Source organism: Mastomys coucha, unplaced genomic scaffold (genome assembly GCF_008632895.1).
Source record: "Mastomys coucha isolate ucsf_1 unplaced genomic scaffold, UCSF_Mcou_1 pScaffold2, whole genome shotgun sequence".
NCBI classification, from domain to species: Eukaryota; Metazoa; Chordata; class Mammalia; order Rodentia; family Muridae; genus Mastomys; species Mastomys coucha.
In genome coordinates, this window is record NW_022196902.1 from 17917029 (window position 1) to 17930093 (window position 13065).

The 13065-nt window shown below is 42.4% G+C and overlaps 1 protein-coding gene across 19 annotated transcripts in view; it reads left to right on the plus strand.

Moving 5' to 3' along the window:
* Epb41l2 (erythrocyte membrane protein band 4.1 like 2) overlaps positions 1-13065 on the plus strand; it is a 177774-nt gene that overhangs the window by 73470 nt on the left and 91239 nt on the right. The window contains exon 1 of one of the 19 annotated variants that reach the window (XM_031380626.1): positions 12085-12194. The exons of 16 other annotated variants lie outside the window; for them this stretch is intronic. The gene's annotated coding sequence lies outside the window, so the exon portion shown is untranslated. Of the gene's footprint in view, positions 1-12084; positions 12235-13065 lie in introns of those variants that run through there. 2 more of the 19 variants (XM_031380627.1, XM_031380625.1) reach the window with 2 other exon arrangements.

The window sequence follows — 13065 nt, forward strand, 5'->3', positions numbered from 1 at the left end:
GTTAACAAATTCAGACAAATTGAAATCATGTAACTTCTCTCATCATAATGCAATAAAAGTTAAAAAAATAAAAAAAAGAACTCTGCTTAGAAACCAAGTCCATTTTTGAATGGGTCATTTGTTGTGTGTGTGTGTGTGTGTGTGTGTGTGTGTGTGTATGTATGTATGTATATGTATTGGTATGTATGTATGAATGTATGACTATATATTCATTCATCCTGGATATTCCTTATCAGATGCACAGCTAGCAGAGATTCTCTCCATCTCTGTGGGCTTCCTCCTGAGAAGCATCTTAGTCTTATCAAGTCCCATGTGTCAGTTGTTGCCTTAATTCTTGGGCAAACAGAGTCCCACTCAGGAAGTCTGTTCCTACACCTGTATCATGTACGTGCCACCTATGGTTTCTTTGAGCAGTTCTAGTGTTTCATGCTTATATCTTTGATCCCCTTGGAGTAGTTTTCATGCAAGTTGAGATTGGAGTCTGATGTCCTCACTGTACATGTGGACATCCTTTTTTCCTGGAGCCATTCATTGAACATGCTTTTCATTCTCTAGCACATGTTTTTGTCATTTTTGTCAAATAGTAAATGGCTATAGTTACGTGTGTGCTCATGTTTGGGCTTTCAGGTTTGCCGCATTGGTTGTGTGTGTGTGTGTGTGTGTGTGTGTGTGTGTGTGCCTGTTTGGTTCCACTGTCAGTGTTGTTCATTTCTGTGTCCCTGACATGTACCTTGCTGGCTGGAGTGGCAGGCCCTGCAGCAGTGTTCCTCTTGCTTAGGATTATTGGCTGTTCGGGGGCTTTTGTGGTTCCATGTGAATTTCAGGAGAGTTTTCCTATTTTAATTTTTTCCCTTTGTTCAAGGATGTACTTCTGGGCCTGGATTAGGTTACAGTTACTTCTTTGTCCACCATTTAGACATCAGTGGATAAATTTACAGTTCATGGATTAATTTCTCATAAGTTTTTTTAAAACCCCATCTTGCCCCTTATTTTTCTGTTTTTGCCTATTACAACACTTTCTATTTGTGTATCCTTGCTAATCCTGGGTTCTTTACATGGTTTTCTGCATTGTATTCATACTGCAGCCCATGATGTTGTGGACCCTTAAACCCTTTCCTCTTGCATAGAATAAACCTTGCACATCCTAACAGTCATTCCCACTCCCCAAGCCTATGCTGCCATTATCTATTGCCATGAGCAGAGCATTCAGGCTCTGGGTTTTCAAGATTCTCATGAACACCTTGTGTATGTGTGTTCTCATGCACACACACAGGCATGTGTATATTTGCTTTATTTTTCAGGCATGGTCTTCAGCTCAAGGCTCAGCCTTGTAAGTGTTGGGATTACACACATGTGTGATCACACGTTTCTTGTAACACTGTTTTTCATCTTCATTTTTCTTAAAACAACTATCCCAGTGGGTGTGGAGAACAATAAAGTAAGTTTGATTTTATAATTAGTAATCGCAAACTTTGTGTGTGTGTGTGTGTGTGTGTGTGTGTGTGTGTGTGTGTATGTGTGTGTGTGTGAGCTTTTACTCTGACATTCAGTGTTTGGCATACTTTGGACATACTTTTTTTTTCCTGTCTGGAAGAGATCCTGGATGACCCCTTCTCATTTTTATTAGTCTGTTGTCCATTGTTGAATCATCCTTACATACAGTATTGCAGTAACTTACCTTTGCACATAATGTAGAGCTAGTGGCTGGTCAAGCAGCAGCTGCTTTGCTTGCAGTCCATAACCACGCTCTCCCATAACATCTTAGTCATCTTGATTTTCACTTTTTAAGGCTATTCCCATAGTTCTTTCTTGGAGCCCACCTCTATTTTTCAACGTTGCATTCAGATTTCTTCAATTCACAACTCTAATCTGCAATACCTTTTCTCTTCCACCCTGAAATCTGGTGGTTATGTCAGCTAGAGAATGTGATATGAGCTGTGAGTTCACCCCAGGAGACAGTAGGTGGAACACTGGAAAGCAGGACTATGTGGGATATTTGCTGCATGTGTTTGTGGTGTTTGTAGACAAACCTTTTTGTTCTTCCTAAGCAGAGTGTTATGTCTTTCCTTTGGGGCAGGTGAGGTCATCTTTTACAATGTTTTGCTTTTGTATAGAAGAGTATGATCCAAGCTTTTGCTGGCTTCGGATACAAAAAGACACATAAAGTTGGGGCTTAAACTCACTTGGGATGGGGTGGGGAAATGGTAAACAGGAAGTGGTTTGGGTGATGGGAAAGGTGTGGGCTTCTGTTTTTGTTGGCAGAGGTCGTTTGTCCTGGGTGGATACTAGAGTTCAAACCCTTACAGTGGGGAGCAGCTTGTGTGCTCCCCCTAGCTGCCCATTTTCCCAGCTTGCTGCTCTGGAACCCCAGCTGGCCTTTCTTCTGGCCCTGTCTACTAGCATCATAGATGAAATCTCCCTAATGTCCTTCCACCCTAGGCAGTGTCAGTTGTGTCAGTGTGTCCTACCATGGCAGGAGCCAAGATGGCTCGCTCAAAACAATGGCAGAGGATCTTATGCGGACCAGAATATCCCAAACAACAACCCTGCAGTGCTGGTCACCTGAAGAGGCTGGCCAAGCATGGAATGCAACAAGCACAAGGGTTGTTTACAAGCTCTGTGTGTAACAAATTAGAACTCAGAGCAATTGTGGTTTTCTTGTTACCTTTCTCACCTCCACATGGTGTTTAACTGTACAGCCCTGGCTAGTTTGCAGTGTGCTTTGTAGACCAGACTGGCCTGAAGAATTGCAGAGATCTATGTACCTCTGCCATCCTAGTGTTGAGATTCAAAATATGTGCAGCCATGCCTTGTCTGTAGACATACATTCAAAAATTACTTTATAGTTCTTGTACAAGTGGACAAGGAAAGCCTTTTGTTTAACTTTTGGTGTACTAAGCCATTGTTAGTGCTTTAACATTAAATGCCAGGAATGTGCAGTTTCTGTGTGTGTGTGTGTATGTGCATCTGGAACATGGAAGAATTTCATGCTGAAAGCCAGGACTGATCATTAGCTGCCATGGGATTTACATTCTATTATGTTAATTTCTCTGAGCATTATTTTAATTTGAAATGAATTTCTAAGTACTCGCTTGCAGAGATTTTGAAATACAAGTGAGGATGCTTGTGATTTGGGAGTGCTTGCTCCTGAGCAGACAGGGTCACTGTGGTGAGTCAAATGCTTTGTTTACTTTAAAAAATAGCACCAGCACAGATCTGCAAGCGTGGGAAACCAGGTTCTGAGTCAGTAAGTTTTTGGGTTTAGATCAGGGATTATTTTGTGTGTTGGCACAGGCTGTCCTTCAGTGTTTTGATAGTTGCAGGTAACATTCCAAGCTCTCTGCTGACAGCTGCTTATTTCCTTCTATTGTGGCTATTGTTGTTCAGAATGGTTACTGTCAGAGAGTCGGGCAGTTTTCTGTCTCTGTCTTTAACTCCTGAAGATGCTCACACTGCGGCTATCTGCACCTGCTGCTTATCTACATCGGAGGTTTTCAAATCTGTGTAGTGAAGTTTGGGGAGGCCTATTTCTTTGTGATTTCATTTTTATTTATTTTTGGTTGTTGAGATGTAGGTGCTGATTTTTCTCTTGCCTACAGATGAAGTCTTTGAATAGGAGAATCTGTTGTTGCTGTGGGAGTGGCATTGTTAGGAGGTGCCCATTGGGCTGCTGGAGTCTGTCTTGGTATTACTTCAGTGGTTTTAAGACAGCTTTTTCTTAGTCTTAGCTGTCATGAAATTGCCACATATTGTTAATATGAAGTTCAAATAAATATTGTTAATATGAATACAAATTATTTAATTTGTTTATTATTACTACTGCTTAGAAGTTTGAAAAAAATTCTGCCATTGTAGATCCAAATTTCCTGTTTGAAGTGATGGCGGCGGGCTGTAACTTGTAGATGTATGTTCATCTACTTAAGATTAGTTTTGGTTCAGATGGGGATTTTTTTCAGGTTTTCATGTTTTCCATTATAAAGTAAAGTAACTGTATTATGTATATTACTTTTTCCCCTAAGGTTTGGATCCGGAGAGTACAGTTCCTCTAAGCAGTTTGTAGGGGAAACTAGTCTTGCTTCTGGCTTTTATAGATTCTCTCTGGAAGGGAGGGGCTGCGACCCAGTGGCTTACAATAGCAGGGGACGATGTCTCGCAGCTGTGCTGTTTTGATTCTGGTCCAGAGATAGTATTTGTGTACACTGTCAGAACATCTTAAAGCTCACCCTGGAAAGGGTTCAACTCTATAAAAGGAGTACTGTTTCATAACCTCACATGTTCTTATGGGGTCCTGTTGGTACTAGTGGTCTTCATTGGTTTATTTTGTGAACTGAGCTTTTATTAAACTCAGGCCTCAGTTTCAGAATAAGAATTACAGTTGTAGTTTTTCTGTCTTGTGAAATAAATTTAGTCGGGCCCCTGGCGAACACCATGATGAGAACAAACTGTCCATCCTTAAACTCTGCAGCTTTAGTGGTGAGTTTTTCAGTTCTTTGCCTTCATACATCTTATAGGTGCATTGACACTCATTTGGTTGTGTTCCTCTTGATAGTTTACTAAGTTCTGCTTTACAGATCAAGTTTATATATCAACAGATGAAAGATTACACAGGAAATTCCAAACATTGAGAAGTTGAAAAGCCGAAGGGAACAGTCCCTTCTCTCTGAAATTGTTTCGCCTAAGGTTCTGTGCTTCCTGTTTGTTGGCATGCATTCTGGGGGGCTGTCACTCATTAGGAGAGTCTCCCCTCTTCCAACATTGAGTTGCTTTAAGGTTCTGTAAGTGGAGCGTGTGTCATCCTCCCTTCTGTAAGCTGTGTGGTACTTACTCTTCCCTGCCTTCTCAGCGCCAGCCAATCAGAGCTTCTGGGGCCTGCTTTCCTCTCCCTCCTGCACCACGCTCCCTTAGCACCCCTTAACCTTTGTGGGTCCCTCCAGTTGTCTTCCTATGTGTGTCTGGATGCCTCCCCGCATTTGGATGGCTCCCTTCTTGTCATCTCATACTATTCCTTGAAGTTCCTTGAAAATTCATTGGGAATGTCTTCCTTACCCTCTGACACTACCTGACCTAGCAGTTGGAGCCTCTGTCATTCCATCACCACCCAGCCTTCATTCTTCAGTTGAGTGTTGTATAGACACTTAAGTCTAAAGTACCATCCTTGTAGCTTTGATTCCTTTGTTCTTATTTCTGGTCTTCTCCTCGGAAGTTTCTCTATGCCAGTGGTACTCCTATTTGGCTTTTGACTTCAAGCAACCTAGGAACTCTCTTCTCCTTTCCTCCACCTTACTATGCAAACAGTTTCACACCCCACCTCTTTGTTTGAAATCCTCAGGAATCATGGGGCAATCATTTTATCAGCTTCCTTTCATTGCATCATTGTTCTCAAATGACTGCCAGAGCAGTCTTTCAGAGATACAAAGTTAATAGTATTTTCCATCACCTACGGGGCTGAGAACTTCTGAGTTCAGGACTGACCATGCATTGTTTGGCTGTTGCTTCCGTTTTCCATCTCCACTCCCCACCCCATGTTCCAGGCAGATGAGGTACACCCAGTTATCTACAGCACATTTATCTTTAATGGTCCTGGGCCCTTCCCACTGTTCCCACAATCTGGAATGTACTTACGCCCACTTATTGTCTGCCCAAGAAGCTCCTTCTTATCCTTCAAGGTCACCTTGGGACCCATCAGTCAGTTACTGTTGAATTGTCTGTGCTTCCCTTATCATGCTTACAGTTCCGTATTCCAGGTGTTCTCTCCAGGAGGAGAGTGGCCAGGAGCCACTTTCCTTAGAGGTCTGTAGCCTCAGAACCAAAATCAAGATCTCATCGACAAAAGCAATGATGACGCTTGCTGGCGCGTAGTTGTGTTGTGTTGAACTAGGGGCACTTGTGTTGAGAGTTTGTTTTTACTCAGGGTTACGGGTGTCTTCTGCTTTTCAGGTTGTAGAAGTCTAGCCCCTGGTAGGATGCTAGTAAAGCTGCGTTTGGGAGCTTGCCGATCTCCAGAAGTACCAAGCAGAGGTGCCAGAGGTAGACTGAGCTCGGTGTGTACCCCCCCAGGCTGTGTTGGACTGAAGGCTAGGCACTGCCCATCAGGTTGCACCTTCATGTTTTCTAATAGAAGCAATCCGTGTTCAGCTTCATATAACTGCTTTCTGTCTTACAACTTGTTTACATTGTGTGTGGACAGGAATGAGTACGAAGGTCTGAGGACTTTTGGGAGCTGGTCCATCCTCAGCCCCATGAGTCCCAGGCATTGAATTTAGGTTGTCAGGCTTGGCAGCAAGCACTGTTACCTACTGGACCATATGGCCTCTTTATGTTAATGGTAGCTTTTTTTCTTTTAAAGAAAAAATGGGTGAGGAATATCTGTGTGTTCTGTGTGGATGGGTGAAGTCATTGGATGTCTTTCTCCGTTGCTGTCTACGTTATTTGTCAAGCTCTCTGAGACTGGGGCTTATTGGTGGGTGAGGCTGGTTTGTCAGTGAGCTTCAAGGAGCTGCCCATCTTCCCCTTGGCCCTCCCGCACAGATGCACTGCACTGAGGCCAGCTCTGTGTGGATGCTGTGGGCCCAGGCTCCTCCCTTCTCGGCATCTTCCATTCCCAGTGATGGCTGTTTTAAAAGCCAGATGAGGAAAGATTTGAAGGGAAACTATAGGAGGTGGATTAGATTGGAGAAACAGTTTTCATTTTGCATATTGAGAAAAAAAATACACAAATCAGTTTGGTTTGGCAAATTATTGTATTTTACTATCTTTTCTTTTTAAAAATTGAATTAATATAGGATGCATTCAGCCAGACAAAAACTGATGACTCTTCTTATCATTGAAGGTTTTTGAGTAATAGTCTCCTGTATTCTGGTAGTGTTGGCACTTCACTGGCAGCTTCTGTGGTCATTTTTTATTAACACCAATCCTGTTAAAGACTTCAGTGGCTGATACCTTCATTCTGTAGACTTAGGTAAAGGAGCAGCGTGAGAATATTATTTAAATGGGTTGAGTATAGGTTTAATGTTCTTCCAGGTGGAGTAAGTAGATATGAATGTTTTGCCTGCATGTATTCAAGTGCCCGAGGAAAAGGTGCTGGGCCCCTTGAACTGGAGTTACAACTGTAAGCTGCCCTGTAGGCTGGGAATGGACCCCAGTTCTCTACAGGTGTGGTAAGTGCTTCTGGCCACCTCTGTAGCCCGAAAAGATAAGTTTTAGCCGGGGTCCTTTTGTAGCTGTCCTTGGGAGTAAGTACCAAAGTTGGGGCAGGCTGAGAAGTGCTTTAGATCTGCACTTCTTGTATTGGAGCTGGTAGGTCTTTCTTTTGTTTGTTTCTTTCTTGTCATTAGGTTACAATAAAGAGCCTCATTTCTATTTTCATTCCTGTAGTTTCTCTTCCTTTTCCTTCTTCAGTCAGGCAGGGCGTGCTGTAGTATAGGTAGGGCAATGAGTCGGGAGTATGAATCAGAGTCTGATATGTATCTTGGTTAGATCTGCTGCTGATTCACTATGCAATCCAGACAGTGCCCTAGTGTGGGGCTTCAGGCTCCCCATCTGTTAAAGGATGTGGCAAGGTACATGGACACTGAGGCCAGTTTTGACTTTGATTCTGTAAAATCCCATTTTGCTGCATTGTATTGGAGAGTATATTGCACAGTGGCCTTTGTTTTTGCTCTTTGCGCCATTCTTAATGGTAAATAGTTTAATTATATTTTGCTTGTTCATCTTTAAGTCAACATGGACATTGTTACTACCTAACAGTAGCATCTGTTCACTGCAGAGCTTGTCCCAGGGGAGTTGGCCACTTCTGTATCTTTCCTGTACCTACATCTCTTATCACATGTGGTCTAAATGATTTGTTTATGTGTCTATCTCCTGCCATAGTTCAAATTCCCTGTATCTGGTCTGATGTCAAGAAGGAATTCAGCAAATGCTTCTAAAGCATTTCAAATAAAAATTTTAGGCACTGTTGGTTGGGAGAACTTTTTCCCAGTGAGCTTCATCAGACCCCAGGGCAAATCAGAGTGGAGTTCTGTTAGGGGTCATGTTCTCCAAGTGGTGTTAGGGGTCATGTCCTCCAAGTGGTGTAGGGGTTATGTCCTCCAAGTGGTGTAGGGGTCATGTCCTCAAAGGGCAGGATTTGAAACCCAAAGCAAACAGAAAACTGCAGGAGAGTTACAATAACTAATAGGTTTAACTGAACTGCCAAACTTAGAAAGTCAGCCCTCTCTGCTTAACTAGCATTGAGAGCTCCAGTTTGTTTTCTGCTCCCAGCAGCCTCCTTACTCAGCTCATTATCTTTCATTCTGTAGACTTGAGGGATCTTCCAAGTCTAGATTCTGTCCACAGTGCCTTCAGCAGAGCAGATTAAGGTCCCTAACAGTTATTCTTTTGGCTTCTGACCATCACAGAGTAGAGTGGAAAACAGATACCTTTGCTTAATTTTGACATTAGTCTGATTGTACACTTCTTATACTGTAGTCTTTATTTTTCTTAAGAGTGCATGTTAAGAGCTTTGTCAGAATACTTTTTGATATTTTCAAAGCAGTAACTTTTTAATTAGGAAATTTGAACCACCATCTTATTTTGGTGTGTGTATTTTGGTGTGTGTGTGTGCGCTCCACTGCTCGGGAATGGGACATAGCTCCCTATGCATGTTAAAAAGCTCTCTTCCACAGAGCTATAGCCCAAACCCCTTATTGCTTTCTTCTTTTCCTTGTCCTTGCCTCCCACTTTGTTTCCTTATCCCTTGAAAAAGCCATATTGTGCATTTTTTCCTGCAAATCAGTAGGAAATTTTAAGAAATACATTTTAAGAAATACAATCGAACATGTGTACATAATGTTGGCAGGCCTCAGGTTAAGCAAGAAGTGTGCAGTTGACTCATCTATGGATCAGTCTGTCTTCAGAGCGGGAAAGAAACTGAAGGATGCTGTGTGGTCCAAAGACAATGTGCATATTGGAGCCCAGGAACTCCTGGGACCACAGGTGTTCTCCCTTTCCTGCGTCTGTCTTTTGTTGACCCCAGATCAGTGGACCAATAGCAACTGTCTTCTAAAACACAACAGTGTTTTAGAAAATGAACATCCATTTGATGAGTCAGGAAACTCATCCATGATGGGATGGGGGGTGGGGGTGTACATTTTCAAATGATGGTGGGTGGGTGGGAATGCTGTATCCTAGTCAGCTCAATTGTCTTAGAAGAGAGAGAGAGAAAGAGAAGGGGAAGGGAGGAAAGGGGGAGAGGGGCTTATTTATGGTAGGGTGGGGCTTTCCATGTGGTTTTAGGGCTCTGCTAGGAAATTGTGTTGTAGACATTTCCCCTGGTTTGGTAGGTGATGTTCACTTCTTAAAGGAAGATGCACAGAGTAGAGACGCCCCTAAAGAACTCTGCTGTCCCCTGGTCCTTTCATGATACCCAGAACTTTTTTGCACTGAATTTGCACTCTTCAGGGTTTGGAGTTTTGAGCTGACTGCCAGGTTATTGAGTCCTCTGTGTGTCCCCCATTCTCTCTTTCTCCCCTCCCCAGCCTTGCTTGTTGTAACCTGTGTCATCTCAGATTTACAGGGGTCTTGCTGCAGCCTCAGGACTTCAGGGATTGTAGGCATCATCACAGCACTTGGACTCTACACCTTGTTTCCTTTCTCTCCTGCTCCCTCTCCCACTCCTGAGCTTACTCTTGTGTGTTCTCCTGCCCTTTCCACTTCTCTCTCTCTCTCTCTCTCTCTCTCTCTCTCTCTCTCTCTTTGTCTCTCTCTCTCTCTCCTGCCCTCTTTCTTTCTTTCTCTCTCTCTCTTTTGGTGGAAAACAGTTTAAAAAAAAGTTACCCTGGGTTTAATAGTAAAATCTCTATAGACTCTTGTACACAAATAAAGGATAATTTTTCCACCCTAGCAAACCGTTCTTTTGACTAGTTATATAAACCACATTGTAAGGATAAACTTTCTTATCTCAGGTTTATGATAGTGATGATACAGCATTAAAAATAGAGTTTAAAAATATTTTTCCATAGATGCATAAGACATAAAAGTGTCTGTAACAAAATGCAAGCCGTTTCAGCTTGTAGACTTTGAATTGTTTAAAATATTTTCAGAACCAGTAGTTTATGTGGAATTGAACATTTGTAGAATTCTCTGCTGGCAATCTAGTGGCTAAACTTCCAAGGTTGTTTCATAACTGGATTCAGTTTAATAACCTAGAAACCAAAGATGTTAGAATTGATAATAGAGATGGGAAGTCGCGAGCTTTGGAGCAGACTGAAGTGTAATTTTTGCTTTCCTGTGTGCTGATACATGAGTAGAGGGACACATTTAATTTCTTTGGGTTGTATCTGCAAGTCCTAGTGCCACAAAAGTTGTGCTGCTACTTAGTCCTCTCGGTCTCTCCAGCTATGAGGTTCACATGTCTCGTGAATGGGATCTTCTGTTTGAAGCTTCTGTGGTTGTGAGGAGTCAGGCTGCTGTAACTAACCATCACATACTGCCTGGCTGAAACATCAGTCCTGGAGGCTGACATTGGAATGGGCAGCAGCATTCCTAGTAAGACCTCATGTGGGTTTTAGCTAGGTGGGTGTGAGCTTTCTGGTGTTTCCACAGGCTTTTATCAGAGGACCTTCCTCCACAGCCACAGTCTAAAATTGTTATATCCCAAAGCCTCTACGCACAAAGCACAGACCTTGAGGGGGCGGGAGGCACGTTTCTGACCCTACAGCTAGGGTAAAGAGAAGACAGGCACGTGCCGCTGGTGTGGTAGATGGAGGTCTGAGCTAGAGCTCAGAATCCTGCTGCCTGACGCCTGGAGCACTGGTGTTCTTGCTGTAGGTCAGTGGCTGCTGGGTTTCTCTGTTGTACAGAAAAAGTCTAGGATACACTTGTATGACCAGTACTTATTAAAAATGTGTTTTAAAGGCTTGTGAGATGCTCAGTGGGTAAGATGCTTTTTGGCAGGTCTGCAGACCTAAGTTCAGTATGTGAGACTCATACAGTGGAGAGAGAACTAGCTCCTGTAAGTTGCCTCAGACCTTCACACTCCCCATGGTGTGCATACTTGTACACACTTCTAATATACATAATAAATAACTGTAAAGAAGTTTAAAATAGGTTTATAATTAAAATTATTAGTACAGGATAATATTTTGAATTAAAATGGGTTCTACTGATAATCTCAGCAAATTGCTCTTTTCATGGTGCAGTGAAAACGGGGAATAGCCTGCTTTCATTATATTGAACAACACTAGTGTTAACATTTGTGTAGTTTGACAGAGGAATCTTTTTGAAGCTACTATAAAAACTTAACCTTGAGTAAGTCTTCTCGTGAAGGAAACATTTTTTCTTGACCATTTGGTACAAGTGAAATCTTATTTATTGAAATACCTAAAATTTTTTCCTTATGATTGGAAAATAGTCTTTTCAACCTTTGAAGACCTTGCTATATCCGACATATAAGCCCTCTGGGCCCCGTATCTGAAGTGTGCCACCAATACAGATTTACTTCCACCTTTGGGGGCCACCGAAGGCAGCAGCAGTAACTTAGGATGCTCTGGGAGTTTCTCAGATAGCCTTAACAGCTCAAAAGACTTCCTCATGCCTAATGTTAGAGCTCTTGAGGGGAACAGAAATGACTACCATAAAACTGAGGGGACCTATGAGCTGGCTCAGTGGGTAAGATGCCTGTTGCCAAGCCTGATGACCTGAGTTTGATTTCCGGACCGATATGAGAGAAGGACTGACTTGCAGAAGTTGTTCTCTGGCTCTTTGTCTCTCGTCTCTCCATGTCTCTGTCTCTCTCCCCCTCCTCGCTTCCCCTCCTCCCCCTCCTCTCTTCCCCTCTCTCCTTTTCTCTTTAAGTAAATAAATAAAGTGTAAAAAAAAACCTAACTAAACAAGAAAGGCATTCTTAGTAATGGTTGAATCATGAAAATTGCAGTTACAGAATTGCAGTTTTATCACCGAAACAGTCTTTATGTAGTTAACTGCATAGGGCGGGCAGCAGGAAGCGCATTGGGCCACATGAGTTTTCTAGCTGAGGAATGAAGTGACTTGGAAGCAAGCTGAGCTTTTCTACTGAGCATGCCCTTCTCCAGCAGGGTCCACTTGGGTGGGGCCTGCTCACTAAGCTTTAGGAGCTGGATTTCCATCGATTTTCCGGTCTTCCAATGGCAGGAAGCAGGAGATAGCTGGCTGGATATCCTTCAGTGCTGCTTGCGTATGTATGTGCAGGAGAATTCTGTTGGAGCAGTTGGGTTTACGGTACATGCTTACTTGTTTCTGGTTGTGAAAGGAAGCTTGTTGTTGAAAGTGAGATTACATTTCCAGGGGTTGAAAATGTGGAATATGCCACTGTACCGATAAGTGGGATTTGGTTGTGCATACTCTGGGAATAGAAAGTTGTGTTAAATTTGCTGTAAGCCCCTTTAAAAATGTGTGTATATGTGTGTGACTGCATGCATATGTGTATTTTAGTGGCCCAAGTTTTGTTTAGTTATTTGCATTTTTCTAGGTAAATGCTGAGTTTGTATGGGTTGTCTAACACAAGTAGCCATTTCAGATTCGGCCTGTGAGAGCAGTGAGGGCGGTCCATACTATCCACCTGTCCTCCTGCCTCACTTTGACTCACACCTCCTGTCTGAGGCACCATATGAGGCTCAATTCTTTTCTAATGTGCTGTGAAGGCAATGGTCTGATGCATAGTTGTTGGGTTTTTGGTTTTTTTTTCACACTAAAGGGTGAAAATCTCAATGTAGATTTAGTTTATAGAATTTCCCCCTAATGAATCTGACGAAAAGGAATTATCTTTAGCTCTTAGAGATAGGAATTCCCATGGTTTTAGCATCTATAGTTTCTGTTGTTAAGAACTGTATACTGTTCTCATAATGTTGTTCTGTCTTTTGTTTCTAAATACCTAATTTTGCCATACTGAGGAAATTCATTCAGTTGCTTAGATTCTGACGTTTATATGGGAACAAGTAAGTTTTGTTTTATCTTTATATAATTTACTCATCTAGGACTCTTTAAAAATGAAGAGAAACATCAAACTGGTTCTATTGCTACTCCCTAACAGTAGAAAGTGGTATGCTGTGA